The 16,295-nt window shown below is 37.9% G+C and overlaps 1 long non-coding RNA gene across 1 annotated transcript; it reads left to right on the top strand.

The window, feature by feature from the left end:
• Window positions 1-36: 36 nt before the first annotated feature.
• On the top strand, window positions 37-14,318 carry LOC150055132 (uncharacterized). Its single transcript, XR_016537683.1, has 3 exons — window positions 37-217; window positions 10,510-10,645; window positions 14,232-14,318. It is a non-coding gene; the product is annotated as an uncharacterized LOC150055132 (long non-coding RNA).
• Window positions 14,319-16,295: the final 1,977 nt, after the last annotated feature.

The following is a 16,295-nucleotide window of genomic DNA, read 5'->3' as shown; positions in this document are numbered from 1 at the left end:
CTGGCCCCTGAACGGTGCAGAGAGAAGCTCGCCGGTCCGTAAGGCGCATGTCACGAAGGCCGCCTTTTTCCTCCGCGGGACCGATGGGACCCAACGAAAAAGGCAAAAGAGGGCGTGGTTCGGGGAATGGGCGGGGCTTTCAGAGAGTATTGCCCCAATGATATCTCAGCTTGTATTTTGGCGCCAAATGCTTGACGTTTATACCTCGAGCTAGCTGGTAAGTTTCTATTTATACTAAAACAGTACCTTATGTCTTTCAGAAAGCATATATTTATATAAACAATTATGTAATCGATGTAATGGAAAGCCATACTTCAGGAGGCTGGGGTCTGAGGATCCCAGTTCGAAGCCAGGTAACTCTAAGAGATTTCTATCTCCAATTAACCACCAAAAGGCCTAAAGTAGAGCTGGGGCTCAAGGGGTCGTGCGTCAACGTGGAGCGAAACATCTAAGGGACAGCACCCAGTTCTGCAGTTCAAGCCCCGGTACCACACCACACACAAAAAAGAAGGTTAATGATAATGATTGTTATTAGTGTTAGGCCAAATAATGAATGGATGGTTCTGCTTAGAAGGTTTATAGAAGCTGCACTGAGAATTTTATGAGTACTCATTTTCTATATCTTGGTATGAACAGTGACTAAGAACAGGTATTTTAAAACCCATCAAGACTCACATTTTAAGTGCACTTTATGCACTTTCCGATATATCTTACCCTTCGTTTAAAAAAACACACAGTAGGTACAGAAATAGTAGTAGAAATAGTAGAACAAAGAACACAGGCTTATGAAAAGTGTTTACAAGTTCTGCTGTTTTTAAGTAGAAATTCAAACCAAAGTGTGCACTACCGTATCACAGCTAAATGAAAATAATTGCCATTATCTTTACCTCAACTTTTCACCCAATCTCCCTCTTAATTGGCCCACTTCTCTCCATTCCATAGAATGGCTCTTGTAAGGATACAGCTTTCTACAGTTGCCACATATCCCCGAAAGACTTTACGGTCTTGTCTTATGGATGGCTCTCTATTTTTCTCCTTCCTCATTAGCTGTTCCTTCTCTGATTTCTTGACTGATTATACCTCCTTGATTTTTCAGACATTGTCATGTCCTAGGATGCCATACTGGTCCTCTATTTCTCTTCATATCACCACATTCCTCCAGTTAGATTCCTCTAATCTAATCCTGACATGGAAAGCCATTAACTAATATGACTAATTGTCATTACAGGTCTGACCCTTTTGGGAACTACCAACATATATAATATAACTCTGCAGGTCGGCTCTTGGAAGTCTAATAGGCAGTTTAAATATCCCTTCTGTTGGTTTTCTGGCTGGAATGGAATGAGATAGCTATGGGCATTATTGGGAGAAGGACCTATGTAAAATCAGGAATAAAGGTTAGGAGCAAGGCATGGGATCATTCAGACTAAATTATGAGTCTGATATCCGGGAACAAGGAAAATGCTAAGAAGATTTTAGATCACCATCGTTATAAAGTTATACAAGACCAACCAAGAATTAAAATTGCCCATTAGAGGTAGCCCATATCAGGTGGGGAAAACTGGCACTCATACATTTGGCACTTAGCCATTGGCTGAGAGGGAGAGAAGTGGGGTGGGGGAGGGGAAGAATGGCCCTTCAGCATTGGCAGTGGCAGCTTGGGGAAGAAGCATGCTCCTGGCAAGCTTGAGGAATACATTTCCATGACCATCACACAGGATATTGCAAGTAGTATATACTAACATATATTCCATAAATAACTAGAGGAATAAGATTAGAAGGCAATGCTGGATCTTATATATGGTTTTTAGTTTTCTCATAAACTTACAAAAGTAAAATTTGAAAAAAATATTTTAAAGTCATATACTGGAAAAGATCTGTCTAGTACAAACAAACTCTAAAGTCTAATCATTTTCAGTTATTCCAAGAGCTGTTATTAAAATTCACTTGCATACTGTAGAAAAAAAACTTCAAAAAAATTCTAGAAACTAGAGGTAGGATTATATAATGGTTAGCTTGTGTGAGGGAAAATCTCTGTCCATCACTGGCTAGAAAGATGACCGTGGTGGCTTTCCCTTTTCAGAGGACCAGCAGTTACAACAACTATAGGCCATAGTGGCCCAGCAATATCCTAGTGGCCCACTCTGCCAGATACTAGCCTTTTATTTTCTGGAGAAATCTCTCTGTAGAAGGAAATAGGGGTTAGCAGAAGCTACCAGGATGTCTATGGTAGCTGGAGGCTTCCTAAGGTAGGAAAGTAGAGATGGTTCCAGAAGGCATCTATTTACCAACCACCTTGGAAGTATTTTTATATTTTAATTGAGTGTGGCTAAATATTCATCCTGGGCAAGGATTGTTCATCTTTCTCTAACTTTTCCCCCTTTGTTATGTTTCTTTAGGTTTAGGACAAGGAGCTGCTTATGACTTAACTTCAATAGCTTCTTACCATGAAAGCTTTCAAGGAAAATATTAAATTTGAGTTACTCAAACTAGACTGATCCCGTCTTAAGTTGATCTCAAATCCATATCTTTATTCTACTGTCATAGCATTCACATAGACTTTTCTTTCTTTTTCTTCTTGTCTGGAGTCTGTGTTGTTTATTTTTAATATAATTATATATTACATATGCATATATATAATTCACATATCATACAATTACTTTTTTTTGCTAGTCCTGGGGCTTGAACTCAAGGCCTGGGCACTTTCCTTGAGCTTCTTTTGCTCAAGGCTAGCACTCTACCATTTGAGCCATAGAACCTCTTCTGGCTTTTTCTGTTTATGTGGTACCAAGGAATCAAACCCAGGACTTCACGCATATTAGGCAAACACTCTACTACTAAGCCACATTCCTGCCCTACTATTTTAAATGTATAATGTAATGGTCTTTAGTATATTTACAGAGATATGCAACCATCACCACAATCAAATTTAAAACATTTTCATCAATCCCCAAAAGAAACCCCATAAGCCAATTCTGTTCTTGTTAGCCTAGGCAAAAACTTTCCCTCTCTATGGTTTTTGCATTCTCTGAATATTTCATACAAATTGAATCATTCGATATGTAGTCCTTGAACATATATATATATATATATATATATATATATATATAATAGATACTTTGACGTGTCTGTTAAGTCTGACATCTTGGCCCTCTCACAGATAGTTTTTGTTGCTTACTTCTTGCCTTCCTGTGTTGTTTGGGCTATACTTCCTGTTTCTATGCATGACTCATAATTTTTTGTTGACATCTAGACAATTTAATATAGTAACTGTATACTGGTTCCCCTTACTCATTTACCACCTCAGCATTTTTTGTTGTTGATTGTTTAGCAACTTGGCCTAGTTTAGTTAAATCCATTTTTCTCCAAGTGTAAAGCCACTTCTGTCACTCCTTGTGAGCCTCAGACCTGTTCACAAGTCATCAGGGTGATAATGGTTTCAACAAGACTTTCTGTCTCCAGCTACCTCTTTTCCGGATATCCCTGTTAAGCTATTTGCCTCCATATCCAGCTGTTCTGTTGGGCTGAATGCCGAATGATTCCTGTGGGTTTTTTTTTCTTTTTGTTTGTTTTTATTCCCTGTGGCATAAATCGCTCCACTTTTTGACCCAACACAATTCAGACAGAGGTAGTTTGTTAGGTCAATCCTTGACTTTTTTTTTTTCTCCCAGGAGAGGCTTATCTTAGTTGTCTCCTTTTCTGTTTATTTGTTTTTGTTTTCTGATAAACTAGATAGCTTATAGATTAGTTTCTTGCAATTAATTAAGAGTGATCTTAGGCTTGAACCTCCCTCCTATGTTGTTTCAAATAATGTCAGTTCTTTCGATGAGATTACAGAGTTCTCAATTTTTGTGATCTGCCTCCCTGGTATCACTGGACACAGTCTCAGCTGCTGCCCTCTGCTCTAGGTAGAGCATCAGGCTCTGGTTTTCTGGGCTTGATTCACCTGAGTGCAAGAACAAGGTGTGGCAAAGGTGATTGGGGCCAGAGTATTCTCAGTCTGCTGCATCTGAGGGAGAGCTTTTCATCCTATGTATGGGGTTACGTGCACCAGGAATTTGGACTCTGCAAAGCCAGTACCTGAGGCTAGCTGAACTACCGCCTTTTCATGGCCTGTCTCTGCCACATGCTTTCTTGCTCTGACAATTTTTTTTTCTAAGAAACTTTTCTATCACTTTACTATGTTGGAGTCTTGCCAGACACAAAGACTACAGTCAACTTAGCTACTTAAAGTTCTTGTAACATGAGATGAATTACATCATGTAAAGTCTCCCCAGCTAGTCAGCCTATTTTCTACCAAAAACTGAAACAGTTCTAAAGTGCAAGACTGATCCTGTCTATTACGAGTTAAAGCTAGTTAAAGCTACTCAGTGAAGGAGTAACATGCTCTCTGTTCTTTCAACATAAATTATATAGTCCAGTGCCCCGTTGTACTTAGCATTTCTAATAACTTGGGCTTTTTGTTTAAACTTTTCTTATTTTTGTTTTGTTTTTGACAATGCTGAGTGTTACACTTGCAAAGGAGTCACTCTACTGCTTGAGCTGTGCCTCTCACCTTTTTTACTTCGTTTTCCCTGGCCCCCACACTGACCTGAACAGCAATCCTCCTATTTAAGATTTTTTCCTTTGTAGCTGAACTGACAAGTGTGTGTCTCCAGTACCAGGGTCTTCTTTATTTTGTTTTGTTTATTGAGATGGAGGATTTATAAACATTTTTACCTGGTCTGATCTGTAACCATGATCCTCCCTAGCTCCACCTTCGAAGGAGCTAGGATTACAGGCATGAGCCATTGGCTCCAGGCCTAGCCCTATTTTTTGCCCTCCCTTTCCTACTCTTCAGTGAAGTTATTCTGTTTCCTTACAGCATAAACCCCTTTCACATCTCAGCGTAACTACCTATTTCATCTTCATTTTACCTAGACATTCCCTTCTACAGCAGTCTACTCTGAGCCAAATTGGGGGATAAATTTTGTTTTGTGGCACTAAGCACAGAATTCTAACCACAAACTTATTATCATATTATAATGTATTTGTCTTCCCCACATGTGTGATTCTAGATTATATATATTCCATACAATATATATAATACCATATTCATCAATGTTTCTTTGGTGCCAACAAGTCATTGGTATTAGCAGAGATTCTGTAAGTTGATTAAGTATTCAGTTCAAAGATTAAGAGATATTTCTCTAAATTCCTTAAAGACAGAAGTTTTGTGTGTTTAACTCAATAGATATCCGTGCACATGTGTTATGTACATTTATATATACTCACATATATATATTCTGTTTAATGAAAATTGTCTATATCTTTCCAACATAAGCATTAATAACAAATAAAATTATCTTTGTCTTTTTACCATTTGAAAGAAAATTTTTAAAGCTTTGAGCTATTACTCAAGCAGTAGGGCACTTGCCTAGCAAGCATGAGGCCCTGATTTCAAACGCTAGTAGTACAAATACACATAAAAATTGAATATAATTAATACAGTGAAACGGATGGATCTGGGGCAAAAAAAATTGTGCTAAGTAAGCCAGGCCCATAAAGACTTTCATGCATGCTTTTATTTTCTTGCATGCATGCTTTCATATACACTCTCATATATGTGTATATATGTATGTGTTTGTATATAGAGTGTATGTCTATGTTGTGTGTGTGTATGTGTGTATCCAAGCTGACTAAAGCATATGGGAGTGAAATTTCCGTGGTATAAACCTTTCGAATAATTAACAGTTTGTTAAAATGAATACCAGGAAGCTGAAACAAGTTTTGAATGGAGGGGGACTAATGGGGAAGTAAACGAATGGAAAAAGAAACAATGAACAAATCCAGTCATAATATTCAATGTATATGTGTGGGAAAGTCGGAAACTTGACATGATTAGGGGTAGGTGGTAAGGGTAGGTGAGATGTGGGAGGAATAATGGATGGGGTGACTGATCAAAAAGCACTCTACACACTCAGATCTGTCATCTTCCTGAGTAACCAGGATTACAAGCATGAGCCATCAGCACCTGGCTGACTTCTACAATTTTCATGCATACTCACACATGCAAACACACATATGTATATCCATAAACATACGTGTGTGTGCACACTTGCACGTGTATGTATGAAAGTAAATATGGACTTTGCTCCACAAGTTAAGAAACAAATAGAAGAACCTACATTTTTTTGTCAGTCCTGGGACTTGAACTCAGAGCCTGGGCACTGTCCTTGAGCTGATTTTGCTCAAGGCTAGCACTCTACCACTTCAGCTGCAGCACCACTTCCAGCTTTTTCTGTTTACGTGGTACTAAGGAATCAAACCTGGGGCTTCATGCATGCTAGGCAAGCACTCGACCATTAAGCCACATTCCCAGACCCCAGTACCTACATTTTTTAAATTGTTATGTTTGTATTTTCAAGACATAGAAAGTAAATCCTTACATCAATATTTCACCTCTGCCTTGAAGAACTTCAGCTGGGACACAAAGCCATAAAGGCGTTTAGTGACTGCACAGATGAGGTTAGTACCTCAATATTCAAACGAAATAGAACCAATACCATATAATGAAGAAAAACAGTAATGGGATTTTAGTGTTTGGAATTCAGGGATTTTTCTATCTTATACATATTTCTTCTTTTGAAAAAATTCTATAGCATAGGCTTTAGCTATTTTTTTTTAGCCATTGGCTTAAAAATAATTCTTTTGTTTTTTAGTTTTTGTCTTTTTGTTTTCGTTGACTGATCATAAGAAGCCACTAGGTGGCAGAAGATGTTTCTTTTGATCACAACTAGAAAATGTTTTTTGGGGTTTTTTGGTTTTTTTTTTTTATGAGATAGGAAATACGTTTAGAAAATAATCATGGACATATACTTAATAGATGAGCATGTTGCACCAGTATTCTGTGGTCCCACCGTGAACAATAATATAATTTATTATAATGATAATCAGTAAATAGCAAAGCTGTAAACATCTATTTAGTGTTTATTATATACTAGGCCCCAAACAATATAAGGCCTACACCAGGCTCTGTTTATTTCTCACAGCAGCCAGGTGAGGAAAACTCTGAGGAGGAAGCTGACTCTTAAATATGTTAATCAGTGTATAAGTTAAGGAGCACAGGATGGACTTAAACAAAATCTGTTAGTCTGCAGGGCCTGATTGTAATCTCACCCCACTGACTCAGAACTGGGAGAATTTTTTTTTAATTTTTATTTTTAGAAGACTGAATCACTTTATGATGGACTAGTGTTAAGCATGTATTGGCTTTAGATATGTTCCTATATTTTCAGTGTCAAGCTAAGATCTGTGAGCTTAATCCTTAATGTCCTTAGGAAAATAAGTTTATTAAGATTTTGCAGGTGTTTAGGCCAAGTGCTGATTTTTAAATTTTTGATCATTGTGTTTAACCAGTTCCCTCAGACTCTCCTTTCATTGTATCAGTAGATTGTAGGCAGAAGAAGTAACTCATCGATGAAAGCCAACTTTTCCATAAACATTTCTTTTGGCTTTTGTTTTGTTTTGTTTTCCAGTCCTGGGCTTGAACTGAGGAATTGGGCATTGTCCTTGAGGTTTTCTCAAAGCTAGCACTCTACCACTTGAGCCACAGCACCGCAGCAGGAACTAACTTCCACAACTGTGAAGCTGGGGAGAATCATGTAGAAATCCAATAGGAACCGTAGCTCACATTTGAATGTTTTCCCTGACTTCCATAAGTATTACTATGAGATAAAATGAAAAGTCAAACATGTTATATAATGGTGTGTGCCTTTCTCCTTTTCTCTGAATCTCTATATGCTTTTTGAAAAGTAGTTGCATTAGTTACCCAATAAGTATCAAGAACCATCATTATTGAAGATGCTAGTTTAATTATTAACATAAGGGGGGCAGCCTTGGCAAAGACAGAAGATTTCATATTGTATAAAACATCCCCTTCTCCACTGTTCTAGAGTATAAGGCTAGTTGCTGTGACAATCAGCTCTCAAAATATTAGTGACTTGCCGCAACAAAAGTTTATTATTTGCTCCCCTGCAAAATCTAAGGATGTTCTAGCCTAGAGATCAATGTGGTCATTCAGTAAACTCCTATGTGAGGATTTATCATCTCCTATTATTTCAGTCTTCTCTGCTGTAGAAGACTGCATCCAGAAGCTCTAAAGATAAGAAACATCACACAGAACATTTCCATGATAATTATGGAATTGGTAACTATGGTTTTGCCCTCTTGAAGCTGTCAAAATTCAATTGGGCACAAAGACGAAGAGGAAAAGAAATTGCTTTGTTGATCCTGATGCAGTCCTTGCCAAACTTATTACTTAATTCTATGAATTAAGTTACTTTCATACTCGTGTGTGTGTGTGTGTGTGTGTGTGTGTGCACGCGCGCGTGTATGCCAGTACTGGGACTTGAACTCAGGACCTTGTGCTCTTACTTAACTTTTCCACTCAAGGCTGGCATTCTATTCCCACTTCCTTTTGCTGGCTGACTGGAGGTAAGAGTCTCTCAAAGGCTAGCTTTGAACCTTGATCCTTAGACCTCAGCCTCCTGAGTATCTAGGATTAGAGGTGTAAGCCACCAGCACCCAAAACCAGCAATTATTTTATATGTTCACTAGGTAGAAGTGAATTGGGTTTGACAATGCAGGATATTTCAAGCCACATCGATACTATGTTCCATATGTAATATTTGACCTTTGGACCTTTGGAGTAAAAGCCAGGAGTTCCACCCATTCCACAGTGGATCCATTCTAATGGTCCCCAGTGGATACCAGAACCTACAGGCCGTGTTACACTCCATATATATGACGTTTTTGTTTTGTTTTCTGAACAAACCCATGACTTTAATACCTTTTACATCTTAAATAAGCATTTGTCATTCACTATAAACATTACTTTTGCAGTGTGGCAATAAAACTAGCATAGATTTTGTTTTCCTTTACTATAATTTCTCCTATAGATTCACCTTTACTGACCTTAGCAACCTCCTAAATGATATTTTTTTCTTTGAGAATTTTCGACCTTTGGGCTGGGAATGTGGCTTCGTGGCTTGCCTACCATGTATGAAGCCCTGGGTTCAATTCCTCAGTACCATGTAAACAGAAAAAGCCAAAGTGGCACTGTGGCTCAAATGGTAGAGTGCTAGCCTTGAGCAAAAGAAGCTCAGGGACAGTGCCCATGCTCTGAGTTTAAGCCCCAAGACTGGTTAAAAAAAAAAATTCTGGGTTGCATCAACTTTTCATTTCAAGGATGGATTTTGTGGATTACCTTGGACATATCAAAATTGGTAGCATCACTACTCATGCCGTGGGATCATTATTAAGTGGAACAGGCATTAGTTGATCCCAATGGCAACAGCACATTACTTGATCTGAAAAACAAGAGGGCTATTGAGTGACTAAGAGATGAGTAGTCTATAATAAGAGACAAAGGGATTTTTCATCATGCATGTTACTTGGTTCTGGGAAGCTTTCAAGTAGATAGGAACATGAAAAAGGAAAAACAGACATGGAGTAACCATAGCAGGAAGTCAGATGTACTTGATTCTGCTGACACTACTGCTCAAATCCCATATGAGCTCTGGACTCCATCTCTGGCAGTCAGGGAGCTCGTAATCAATGTGGCTAACATTAGTAAAATTGACTCCAGGAAAAATGGAACAGAAAATTAGTGATGTTATATAGGCTCATTAAGCAAATATATCACTGAATAGTTTAGTGATATTCAAAATAAAACATTGTTTATACCATAGTGCTATGAAGAATACTTGGGCCTCTTAATGAATTTGATAATTAGGTTGTTTAGTTCCTGACAATTATGTCCAAATATAATAAATATATTTTAGGCTTTGAAGTTAACTGGATATAAATTTAATTTGATGATTTAAATTTGAGTAAAGGCTTTAACCCTTTTCATCAAGATTATGTGAAACCTCTTCTCTTAAGTTCTTTTATTCTGTTATTATGGAGACAACAAAAGACACATTATCTGTAAAGTCATACCTTAAATAAGTTGGTTCCCAAGCAATTAGTGTTTTATGTATTTGTTCACTTCAAATAATTTTGAAGCGATTTTATATTTTTTAAACAAATATGGATTTTCCTACTTGGTTGAGTTTTATAAACATGTAGTTCTATAACAGAGGTTATAAATAATTTTAATTCACTGAATATCCATTTATGAGCCTAGAATTATTAGTTCATCACAAAAAAGCAATTTAAATTGTCTTATAAGTAACAGATCACTAAATAACTGTAGTGGAAATTCTTATATGTGACTTCAAACTTAATGTTAATATTGTCTTAAATTATCTAATATTCTTTAGGATGTATGCCATTCTATTTTAAATTTCAAAGTAATAATTATTATTTCAATTTACAGATGTATAATAAAAATTCATGACAGTAATAAGCTATTTGTCAAAGTTGTGTTTGTAATAGTTGTAACTAGTAATATTTAGTTAATCTTCATGGCAGACTTCATTTGAATGATAACACTTCTTCTGTAAATATTATCTTTTCTTCTTCTAGATATTGTGACTCACTGGGAAATCTCTTGGAACTCTAGCAAAAATACAGATTTCACCCAATGACTGTAATATTTCTATCAATTTTTTCATCTGAGCCCGAAATAATGTCTTAGACCAACTTTAATTAAAGAAGAAAAGTAAGTTCATTTTGCTATTCTCCCCAAAGTCTATTCAGCAAGTTCCTTCATAGTGAGCTTGAGTTGACTTCAGCTTCCCATTGGGCCACAGAGCACAGAAACAGTGGTCCTTCTAATTCCGAGCAGTGTCAGAAGGCTGGAGGCTGTGGATCATCCCTCCAGTGACTCTACTAGTTCCCATCACTGCCAGGCATAAGACTGTTCATAGACATAAATGGGGTCACTGGGGGTTGTATTGTCCTGTGTTCCCACCAGAGAAGCAGAAAGGCTATGGAGCCTGTGTTTGTCATCTCAGCTCAGTCACAAACTAAGGAATTTACACTGATTGAGTGCATTATGAATATGAGATATATGTAATATATAAATATCTTATGCAAATATATGAAGTGTGTATATGAGCTACTGTGTAATATACAAGAGTGTGGTAGCCAAGCATGATGGCCAAACTGTAATGCTATCTATTAGGGAGTTGAGACGGGTAGGATTGTTGTTTGTGGTTAGCCAAGGCAAAAATAAAGTAAAATATTCCACTAAATGCACTCTATTTTTTAAAAAATGCTGAGCATAGTGGTATGTTTCTGTCATCCTAGCTATATGGGGATTGCAGTTCAGGCCAGCCTGAGAATAAAGGTGAGATTATATCTGAAAAAATGTTTTGAAAGTGCAAAAGGGATTAAGTAAGTTCAAACTCTGGGGATTATGGAGAAGGGAATGAGTATAATTGGTGACGTAAGTTCTCAAAACATTTTTGCCATGATTATTTCTGACTTATTTCTTTGTTTTTGTTGTTGTTGTTGTTGTTTTCATTTATTTTGGGTCTGAGACCAAGTTGTGAACTTGGTACCCGACTCACTCATGGGCTAGCACTCTACCAACTGAGCTATACCTCCCACCCCTATTTCTGACTTATTATTCATGCTTCATGTCTGTATTTTTCTCACCTTTTCTCCTTCAGTTCTACATCTTTTCTTCTTCCTCCCACTTCCAAACCCGAAGCAGGGGGCATGGGGAGATATTGCAATAGTTGAAAACATTCCAGTTTCTTTCTCTCATTGTTTCCTGACCTAACAGTAAGGCTGTGTTCTTTAGATCTGAGACTAGGTACATCTGCATGATGTAGAATGGGGTCCCCCACACCAAGCAAGGAACTGCACATCATAGCCCCCCAAATGATCCCTGTACCACAAATCCACCCAAGAACAGCACAGGAGCATCTTGCAAAGACTATCCAGGAGACACCTCTGCAGGTTCTTCCACTCTGGCTCTCATCTGCCTCATTTGCTTCTAGACAGTCAAAGCTAAGAACTACTCTTTTCCTCTACTGGTGCCCTGCCCCTGCCCTCCAAACCCCAGGATTCCCTAAAAAGGCTTTGGAAAATGTTCAACAAGGTTTATTAGCTTGAATCATCTGAAGCAGCTATGAACAACAAAACAGTCTACCTTAAGAAGTATTCAGATACAATGACTTAACTGGTAACTAAGGTTTTTCTTTGCCCCCAGTCTAAGAGTTTGTCAGCTTTGCCTTTCTTTCTCTAGTATACACTCTTGACCAAAAGCTTCCCTATGGAGACAGTGTTATCACTGGCTTGGAAAATCAGATTTTCTTGTTATTTTGAAAATCAGATTTTCTTGTTAGTCAACCTAATAACCTGCTTTGTCCCATGGCCTAATTCAGTTTTCATTAATTCACTTTTAATAAAGAACTTTGAAATTTAGTTTACCTTGTCTTGGTTGTGTTCTATTTTAAATTTTAGGTTACCATTTTGTCCTAATTTGAACTAAAAATAAGACCTGAATTTTGACTCGCAGTTCAGTATATAAAAATATTGATTTGCCACAATATAACTACCTATAATTATTCTTTTGGTGAGCAGTCTTCTAAAGGTTCTAAAATTTCAAGAGTATTATCCAAAGGATTTTGATCTTCCTAGTGCTTTCTGTGGTCAAAATAACTCAGGGACCAGTGGATGCTAGTGGCTCAGATGTATAAGTTACATAATAAGCTGGCAGAAATTTATGTATGTCTCCATCCCCAAAGGAAAACAGGTAAAAACAGGTTCAAATGGTAGAGCACCAGCCAAACAAGGAAAAGGACCTGAGTTCAAATTCTTAAACCAACAACAGAAAAATAGTTCAGAATCTGTAACCAGCTTTTTAATTTATGCCACTGAAGATAACTTATCTCAATGTACCCAGCTTGAACCCTCAAGTAATTAGCGATAAAGAAATGAAATTTCAAGATAAGAATGTCCTCGGAACCACCTACTCCCTAAAAGTTGTTTAAAAAAAAAAAACTAATAGTGAGCCAGGCGTGGTGGCTCAAGCCTGTAATCCTAGCTACTCAGAAGGCTGAGATCTGAGGATCAAAGTTCAAAGCTAGCCCGGGCACAAAAGGACTTGAGACTCTTATCTCCAATTAACCTCTAGAAAACGGGAAGTGGGGCTTGGCTCAAGGGTAGGAGGGTAGGGCTGAAGCGCTCAGGGACAACTTCCAGGCCCAGGGGTAGGGTGGTAGCCTTGAGCTGAAAAGCTCAGGGACAGCGCCGAAGCTGGAGCACAAACCCCATAACCCACAAAAAACAAAACAAAACAAACAACAAAAAAAAACCTAACAGAGGGCTTGGAATGTGGCTTAATGTTAGAGTGCTTGCCTAGCATGCATGAAGCCCTCCGTTTGATTACTCAGTACCACATAAACAGAAAAAACTGGAAGTGGTGCTGTGGCTCAAGTGGTAGAGTGCTAGCCATGAGCAAAACAAAGTGCAGGAACAGTGCCCATGCACTGAGTTCAAGCCCCAGGACTGGTAAACAAACAAAAAACTAATAGAGCATTTTTAATCTCAATTTTATACTGCCCATGTTACTTTGAATAGGTTGACTTTAACCCATCCTCTGGGACATTTCGGTTACAACTGAGGTTAAACTTGGTTCCGCATCTGGCTCACAAGTGATCATCTGTGGAGAGGATTTAATCATCCAGCAGAGAGTCCCAGATTAACGCATCACATGAACTATATTAATGATGTCTTTGTAGGCCATGGTGTGATATGGAGCTAAAAATTTAAGTCAATTCATAAAGTGTTTTCTCTGCTTCTTCTGACCTCATGTGAGACGTAATGTGTACCATATTTCAGAGTTTATGCTTCCCATTTGTTAATATTGAGTAAACTATAAACCTATTTTCTCTTTTCTACTAGGATTGCAGGTGTGAACCACCAATACTCTGCCCATTATGTACTCTTTTGAGGCATAGTATGTGTTTTCTAAGCAGTCTGCCTTATGTCTTTGAGACAGGCTAGTAAATTACTCATAGAGCTCTCTACCATGAGCTGCAGTTGACAGAAAGTGAAGGAAATACTTTTCTACTAGGGAAAATGTCATAATTGGATTAGAACTTCCTTTTCCAAAGGAAACATATTATTTAGACATAGGAAATATGCTGGGGGATATAAACTGAGCAGTAGGAGCAACTGGATCCATAATAAACTGACAGATCTTGGAAACATCCGTGAAATTTAAAAAATCTCTTCCACTCTGAAGGGAGTCATGAAAACCAAGTACTGTTTTCTGTGTTCTCTTTTTTCAGGCCTCTCCAGTTTGCAGAAAAATGGTAGTTGGGAGCCATTTAACATTGAAGATGTGTTCTGAGAACTGTCAGTAGGCAAGGTCATCCATGAACCTACTTACCCACACTACTGTGACACAGGGTACCCCCACATCATGCCTTCTTGAAGCAATCAAGAGACATGAGATATAGAAAGCAGCTGCTGGGCTAACAAAGGGAACTGTTTCACAGTGCAACACTTGTTTGTATGTTTGTATGCCAGTACTAGGGACTGAGCCTGGATCTCACATTTTTCACTTGGCTTTTTATTTTATTTTATTTTTTCTAGTCCTGGGGCCTGAAATCACAGCCTGAGTACTGCCCTTGGGCTTTCTCAAGGCTACCACTCCACCACTTGAGCCACAGCACCACTTTGGGCTTTTTCTGTGTATGTGGTACTGAGGAATTGAACCCAGGTCTTTTATATGCTAGGCAAGCACTCTACCACTAGGCCAACCTCCCGGCCCCCTTATTTGGCTTTTTAGCTCCACTTGAGCTATAGCTCTACTGTCAGGTTTCTGTGTTTAATAAACATCTCATGAACATTTCTGCCAGGTCTGACTTCAAACCAGGATACACACATCTCAGCTTCCTGAGGTGGTAGAAGCTGTGAGTCAACATCACCCAGCACAATATTCGTTTTTTAATGCTGAAGTAATTGTTAAAATATAATAAATACACAAACCAATAAGTCATTTATCATTGTCACGTATTATATTCTGTACATACTGTATGTGCTGTATATTTATATAGCATCACAGTAGATCTGTTTACCTAACAAATACCAATGCATAATTAATGTGTCATACTGCAGTGGCAAGCCAGCTACAATAGCATGAGACAACAGTAATTTCTTCAGCTCTATTACAGACGATAGGCCAACTGTTGCTGGGAAAAGGAGGTAGGGAGCATACCACAAACACCTCAGAGAGTCTGACTTAATGTTGCATTTAATGGGGGGGAGCTTATCTATGCAGACACTGCATGAAGAAGTTGACACCCTCCCCAACAAAGGTGAGCTCCCCTTCATAAAATGCAACCCCAAGTAAGTTGATGAAAATCAAAATTAAAGAAACTCACTCATTGATGGTAAAATTGCATTTTAAGGATTTGTTAGATGTTTCTCTGTTAAATAACATGATTCTGTAGAGATTTTGGTTCCTTCCAATGAAAGGCAGGGATTATTAAAATTAAATGAATTATAAGTACTTCTAAGAGCAAAACAAATAAATGTAAGATGTTCTATGCTTCCACATATCAAGGGGAATGGGAATCTGAGTTGTATTAAAGAAAGTCATCTTTTATAAAATAGGGAAAACTAGAAAAGTAGAAATCTGTGCAGTGGCTCACAGCCAATTTTATGTCATTTGTGTTGTGATCAAATTTTGCCACCACATCCATCATGAGAAAAGAATATATCCTGCCCAAATGGGAGAGTAGGTGAAAGTGATTTATAAAGTACTTTTGGAGAAAACTTGTCATCTGGGAAACAAATGTGAGACAATCAATGAAACAACTGTAAACAGTGAATGTTAAAAATCAGGAAAGGGCCAGGAGTTTGGCCTAGTGGTAGAGTGCTTGCCTAGCATAAACAAAGACCAGATTTCAATTCCTTAGTACCACATATGTAGAAAAAAAAGGCAGTAGTCCTGTGGCTCAAGTGGTAGAGCTCTAGCCTTGAGAAAGCCCAAGGACAGTGCTCAGGCCCTGAGCTCAAGCCCAGGACTGGCAAAAAAAAAAAAAAAAATTCAGGAAAGAAAGATCTGGACCAATATAAATTAAAATGTAAGCATGAAAGGAAGAATAAGTGAAGTAACTGAAGATGGATATTCATCTTAGGCTCTTTGTGTTCAAATGACTATAAATGACTCTTACTCCTTTTATTTTTCCATCAATGGTAATTTATAGCTGCCAGTGGCCTAAAACTGAAGCAGTCTCATCCTTCTATGTCCCTTACAATTTAAAAACTTGGAGAAAACCATCCATCAATAACCAAGTCTCCTAAACTACCTAGGAATTTCAAGTTTAGAAAAATTCAGCTATCTG

This window comes from Megascapheus bottae, chromosome 14, assembly GCF_031878675.1.
Source record: "Megascapheus bottae isolate mThoBot1 chromosome 14, mThoBot2.hap1, whole genome shotgun sequence".
NCBI lineage: Eukaryota > Metazoa > Chordata > Mammalia > Rodentia > Geomyidae > Megascapheus > Megascapheus bottae.
This window is presented reverse-complemented; position numbering and strand designations above follow the sequence as displayed.